This window comes from Xenopus tropicalis, chromosome 7 (assembly GCF_000004195.4).
Source record: "Xenopus tropicalis strain Nigerian chromosome 7, UCB_Xtro_10.0, whole genome shotgun sequence".
Taxonomy (NCBI): Eukaryota; Metazoa; Chordata; class Amphibia; order Anura; family Pipidae; genus Xenopus; species Xenopus tropicalis.
This window is the reverse complement of record NC_030683.2, coordinates 84,045,680-84,053,040: the sequence shown is the minus strand read 5'-3', so window position 1 is coordinate 84,053,040 and position 7,361 is coordinate 84,045,680.

Genomic DNA, 7,361 nt, shown 5'->3' with positions numbered 1-7,361 from the left:
AGTGCAGTCACCAAACCTTGAGGTGGCCAATACCTTATTGATCTAATCACGTGGTCCGTAGGCCATACGATCGGATCACATTGACTGGATACAGGCCATCATGATGAGGACTGCATCAATCCAATAATGTGCTCCTGGTCCCAACGGGATTTCTAAAGCTGCCTGTTACTGTGTAGGCCCATACATGGGCCAATAAGCTGCTGCTGACCGTCAGCTTGTTTCATCAGCATGTGTATGGCTTCAACTGTGTGCCTCTTTGGACCTACAACTATGAGAATAGATAAGGATTATTAAGATAATACATAATAAAAGGAGAAATAACTCATTAAATTAATATGAGAGTTTTGCCATATCTGAGAAATGCTTTTGTCAAAAGTTATACAAGACAAAATGTCTAACGGTTGACCCTGGGAAAATGCCCCTTTTACCCATTTATCAAAATGGCATTGTGTACCCAGGAAAGTTATAGAAAAGCTTTAAAGCATATGAAAGCCAATGTCTGAATACCTGTGACTAAGGCCTACCACCACCAATGGAAAACAGAAGGCTGGAAGGTCCTAAATCTAAATATGTACAGAAAGCACCTCATTAGCTCTAGGATGCAGGTCAAACCCTCAAAACTGAGCTGAAACTCTCTTGTTATTAAACTACAATTATCCAAAATAAATTTAAGCAAATGTAGTTTTAGAATTATTATAAACAATAGTTTGTGTCAACACAAATCAAAGCCACAAAGTCTTTTGATGTAAGCTCAAATAACATTTTCAGTATATTATTAGTGGAGTAAATTCTTATAATGTGGAAGCAGACTATAATGGGACTCATTTATCAACACTAGGCAAATTTACAAATGGGCAGTAACCCATAGCAAACAATCAGTGACTGGCTTATTTCAAGCAACTGCCAGTAGACCAATGAATACAACAATTTTGTTGCCATGGGTTACTGCCCATGCCCATAAGCAAATTTTCCCTATATTGATAGATACACAATGGGGGATATATTACCCCATTGTTCAAAAGGATTTATTTCTAGGTATTTCATGCCAAAGTATTACTGAAAATATTGGGAGCCCAAGGTGTTGCTTATCAAGCCCAGGTAAGTCTGATGGATGTTTGCGGAAAAAAACATACCAAAAGATAAGCCCTAGTTATTGCATCAGTTTCTTGCATTTACTGCTTGGAAAATGCTAGTGGTAAAAGTGAGACAAACTCATTGTGCTTAGTTCGGTGAGGTTGCCAAAGTAAGAAACAATCTTTGCTTATTTTCGACCATCCAAGGTTGTTTATATCTCAGTAGGGGCCTACTCAAAAACCCACCCCGAAGGATTCTGCCGAATCCCTAACCGAATCTGATTCCTAATAAGCATATGCTAATTAAGATTGGGAAGGGTTAAAAATTGAAATTTCTCTTCCCTACCATTTAACCCTTCCGAATGCTAATTAGGATTTGGATTTGGTTCGCCTGGGACCGTGGATTCTGCTGAAACCGAATCCTTAAAAAAAGGCCCGGATTTGGCCCGAATCCCAAACCGAATCTGGGATTTGGTGCATCCCTAATTAGTATAGATATATAGTTTATATATGTGAGTGAATAGATGGGCCTGAATGTGTATATACTGTATGTGCACTGGGGTTAATTTGGAGAGGTTCAACTTGATAGACTTTGGTCTGTTTTCAACCCAACTTAACTATGTAACTTAGCAGCTCAGACTGGTATTTGGCAAGTTTTCTTGTGCAGCAGCTCCACACACACACCAGCAGGCTCACACTCATTCTCTCACACAAACACACAGCGAATAGCCCTATTCTGCTACTGAAGGAAATTCTGCCCGATTTCCACTTTTTTGTTGGAAATATTCTCCTTTCAGAACAATTTGACTAAACAATTATTACATTTGAGTGATAATAAAGGGGGGCACTATTGTCAAGTGAAGCTGACAGGAGAATATTAAAAAGTAATAAAGCCCCTGAGCCAGATGGCTATACTAATAATTTTTATAATACAGTTTTACCCTCTGTTTTACCAATGTTAACTGCTTTGTTTAATAATTTGAGTAGTATTTATCCAGAAAAGACAAGCACTGGATAATACCTGGAAGTTGTTCAATATTGCCCGCCTTGCACATATGAGGAAGTCACAATGTTTACTTATTTCCTTAGATGCTGAGAAAGCATTTGACTGATCATGGAATTAGAGGCAGTACTGATCTAGTTCGGAATTACCAGTTAGTAAAATTCATCTAATGAATATATTTCCGATTTTTTTCCTTTAAGTAATGGAACCAGACAGAGGTGTCCCCTTTCCCCATTAATGTTTGCCCTTCTGGTAGAGTCTTTGGCAATTCAGGAAAATCAAATGATAAAAGGGTTAAAAGATTTTGTTGTTTGCCACAATGTGGTATTAGTGCTTACAGATCTGGTCTCTTCTCTCCCAGAACTATTTAATTTGTTTAAAAAAATGAATTAATCTCTCACTATAAATTTAACACTACTAAAACTGAGGCACTCCTATTTTGGATTTTGGCAAGTTTGTTGGCTCAGCTAAAGGTTTCTTCTAATATTGTTTTGCAGCAATCTGTATAAAATAACTTGGCAGAAAAGTGAGTGGGTCCATTAAGAAGACATGTATAAAACTATTTTGGTCAGTTAAATATAAAATTCAATGAGCTAACAAAGCAGTAGATGTATTTGGATATTTCCTGGTTGGGTAACGTGGCATCTTAAATCCTACAAAATTTTTTCAATTCATGCATCATTTGCTAAGGAACTGGCATAGTTCCAAACCACAAATTGCACGTGTTGTATTTCAAAATAGTTTTCTGAGAAGCTCAGTATTTGGTAAACTGAAAAATCTCTCAAAGGAACAATGGAAAATAGCCTTAATGATCTATCAGAGCTCAAAAATTAGCCAGTATTATAATATTTTAATACATGACACTGTGTCAAAGTTAGACTTGTTTATAGTAAAATGGCAAATCAATACGACCGCAAACTTTGAAAGAATAGAGTGGGAAGGGTCTTTTTCTGTGGTAAATGTGGACACTTAGGGCTTCATCCATGAAATCACAAGTTCGAATCCTGAATGGGAAAAATTCGGATTGGATACGATAATTTCTGAAGATCGCAAATATCACGAAAATGCTTACGAAAAAACCGTATTAGTCACGATAATATCATATTGGCAATCCGAAATTTTTGTACCGAACGATTGTAAACAGCGGGAAAACCTTTCCGACTTTGATCCTTCTGTGCATGATTTTGGAAGCCTCCCATAGGACTCAATGGCACTCTGCAGCTCCAACCTGGCCAAGGAAAGTCATGATAACGAAGCTTGAATGAATTCAAAACTTTCGTACTCGGCACGACAATACGATTTTGTCGCACAAATTTTGTTGCAAGGTAGGAAAAAGTCGCAGAAAATATGCACGGATTGTTCAAACGAACGCTCGGAGCATTCGTGGATTAGTAAATGTCCCCTTTAGGAGCAGATTTACTAAAAACTCCATTTCTCATTTACTAAAAAAACTGCTGCTTTTCAGAATTGTCGCACAAAAACCAGAATCAAAGTATATCCTGGAAGAAGGATCTTCCAGAAAAGTGAAGGGTCATCTGCCATTAACTTCTACATGAACTCGGCAAGTTTTACATGGTGAATTCTTGGATTTGGATTTTTAGCCATTTAGATGGATAGTAAGTTTCCAAAAAATAGTAACTTTTTTTTGGTGACTTTTAGAGTTAAAAATCCGAATAGAGAAAAAAAAATTTGATGGTTAGTTAATGGGCCCATGAGTCAGTCTGAATTTTGGAAACAAGTCTAAGGTTGATGTATAGATGGTATCTGGTGCCAACTAAAATGTATAAAATGTTCCTTCGTTTTGCTTCAAATTTATGTTGGAGATACTGTGGGTTTTTTGTAATAAAAGGCAAAAACCCATACCAACCAGTGGTGAGCGAATCTGTCCCATTTTGGTTCGCCAAAAATTTTGCAAAATGCATTGAAGTTAATAGGCATCTTTTTTTTACATGCAAAAACAATGTTTTAAATGCCCAACTTTTTTTATATGCATCTTTTTCTTCGTACTCCAGATGCATTAAAGTTAAAGGGCATTTTTTCTTACTCTTTTTTTTGCTGTGACAATTTTTTTTTTGGCGCATTTTAGTGGGCGGTGAAATGTGGAATTTCACTGCATAATCATACGTGGCAAAAAAACTTGCTTATCACTAATACCAACCAATCAGTAGGTAGAACTTACTGGTTAGCTGTTTAAAAGCAAATATCTTATTGGTTGCTATTCCTTGCTTCATAGCAGGATTTGTCATTTTGTTGGTAGCAGACATGATTGTGATTGGTTAGCTTGTATGCATGCTTAATAAAAAATAAGCAGTAAACTGAGTCTGAAAGCAGATGTATAAAGAATTTGGCTTAACATAGCTCAAAAAAAATAAAAAATAATTGTAATACAGGTATGGGATCCCTTTTCCGGAAACCTGTTATCCAGAAAGTTCCGAATTATGGAAAGGCCATCTGCCATAGACTCTGCTATAAGCAAATAATTCAAATTTTTAAAAATGATTTCCTTTTTCTCTGTAATAATAAAACAGAACATTGTACTTGATCCCAACTAAGATATAATAAATCCTCATTGGAGGCAAAACAAGCCTGTTAGGTTTATTTAATATTTAAATGATTTTTAGGAGTTATGTAGATCCAAATTAAGGAAAGATCCGTTATCTGGAAACCCCAGGTCCCGAGCATTCTGGATAACAGGTCCCATACCTGTAATGACTTCATTTTGCCTAAAATTTCAAACAACATAAAATATAAATATTTTTATATTATAGGGCACACTTACTTACCTTGATGGAGTGTGCAAATTGCAATTTCAAATGCAATCACAATGTTTTTTCCACAGAATTACAGTGTCAGGGGCAATTTCCCTGCACCTACTAGAGTTGTGTCCATAGGTTCAGCAGGGCCTGATTTGGAATGGAAGGCAGGGAGGACTGAGAGGTGCTAAACACAATGACACTGACACATTCTGATACAAGAACCTTTAATGACAGTGGTTTTAAGCGCAAGAGACTGTGGGGTAAAGCAAAAGTTGCCTACCGTGCTTGCAGAATTAAATGAGAACTTAATTGCCTCTTTAAAGAAAGGTTAAGGCCCAAAGAAAAAATTTAAAATATCCTAAGGCCTCCATAATACGTAATTGAGAAAATACCTGAGTGGAGGCATTTTTACAATCATGAGGAAAAAAAATCATGTGTGGGAAAGTGTAGGAATTTGAGTTGCCAGTTACCCCTTGTTTGGTATATGAGAGGTTTCGGCTTTTGTAATTGTTAGGGACATGCAGAAGACATGTAATTGTATCTGGTACACTTATGGGAAAAAGAAAGAATTATGTGAATATGTATGACTGTACAACTGGTTTTTGCAAGAATTACATGACAGCCCCTAGGCCACCCACTATTTGGTCTGACAGCATAGTCACCTAAGACCTTTACTCATAATATTTATGCCTACACTAATAATGCTAGGCTGACCTACTTCTATATGTATTCCCTAGTCTAAGAGGAATATACCACTGCAAGAGAGTTAACCACAAAGAGCAAATTGATATCATTAGATCTCAATATCCAGAAAAGTACAGAAACAAAAACCACTATCAAATCACATGGGCACAAATAGGCAACATAACCAAAGTGAACTTACATTGCAGGTAGTATCTATGTTGTGGTCAAAGCAACTTGTTTAGGATGAAATGGTTACCCTATGCTCCAGAGGTCCATAAAGGAGTATGTTGGTTTTCCTGTGTCCAGTTAAAATTTGACCACTTTCTATTCATTCCTATAGGATATTTAGAAATGTTTTCTGTGGTGAGCTCACATTCTGATAAATTTGCCCCTTAGTACTCAGGGTTTTCATTTAAAACCAGGATGCTAAGAACCTGCTATTGTTGTTAAGTACCAGAAAAACATATACATTTGTGAAATCCTCCTTACATTTTCTCCTTAAAAAAGTTGTGTGTGTACCTGCTGCCCATAAATTAATTTGTAAGGAAATACACTGGTACATTCCTGCAGTCATTTTCTATAAATAAGTGTAAGTAAGTGTAAGTAAGTAAGAATAAGTGTGGCAGGTAGCCCTTGTGATCTAGGGCCAGAACCATTTTGGTGAGAAAAGCTTATCTCCTTATTGAATTCTATAATATGTAATATAAGAAGAAAAGCTTATTACATGAAAACTCTATTGAAGTCTATGGGAAAAAACTGGAACGAAATTAGGAGAAAAGTTTTCTCTCCTCAAATTGAATCTCGCTCGCAAGTATCCACGTGACAAACCATACAATAACATTTTCTCATGAAACTGAATCTGGCCCATGGTTCTTTCAATGTGGACATATATGTTGCAATCCACTCATTTGGAGAGGTAGACAAACAATCAAATTAAAATGGCGGGCATAGGTGCTGTCAAGCCGAGGACCCCATCATCAAGCCAATGTGGCCCTCAATCCCAGGGAAAATCAAACCTGCCCGATTGAGATCTGGCCAATTTAAGGGTATGCCCAGGTAGGTGTTACAGTCTGTATGCTTAGGAGCCCGGTAACTGCCCGGAATAACCCCTTAGATAAGCAGGAGAGCCCGGCCGACCCCGGTGTTCACCGACGCCCTTTTGGGGCCCCGGACTTTCTGCGGCGGGAGAGGCAGGGATCCTACTTACGGCCAAGGTTATTCAACGCGGTACCAAGGGTAAAGCTGTAATCGGAGTCGTGGTCAGGCAAGGGTCAGTGGCAGGCAGCAAGGATCGTAGTAGAGAGTCAGGCAAGGTCAGTGGCAGGCGGCAAGGATCGTAGTCAAAAGTCAGGCAGGGAGTCAAAAACCAGAGAATCAGATATATTATAGCTTAGCAAGGCACCAGGAAATCAGGACCAGCTTGGGCAAGGAAAACAAGCAAGGAACCGCTTTTTAAGTTTGAATTTGGCGCCAAGGTGACGTCAGCGCGTCCACTGACGTCATCGCGCAGCGTCGGGAGGACCTAAAGCTACTGCGCATGCGCGCGCGCGTGCCCTTTGCCATTGCGCGTCGGGACGCGCCGCAGAGAGGTGCGCGCAGGAGCGCGCTGTACCAGAGGAGCCCGGGGACCGGCGCGCTTGAAGGTAGGAATGCGCGCCGGCCTCCCGGTGCTCCTTACAGTACCCCCCCTCTCAGGAGCACCCACTGGGGGCTCCCAAGGTTTCCCGGGAAACTTTTTGTGGAATAGCTTTACCAATCGTGGAGCATGAGTATCCTTAGCTGCCACCCAACATCTCTCCTCAGGACCAAACCCCCTCCAGTGAATAAGATATGTTACCTCTATTC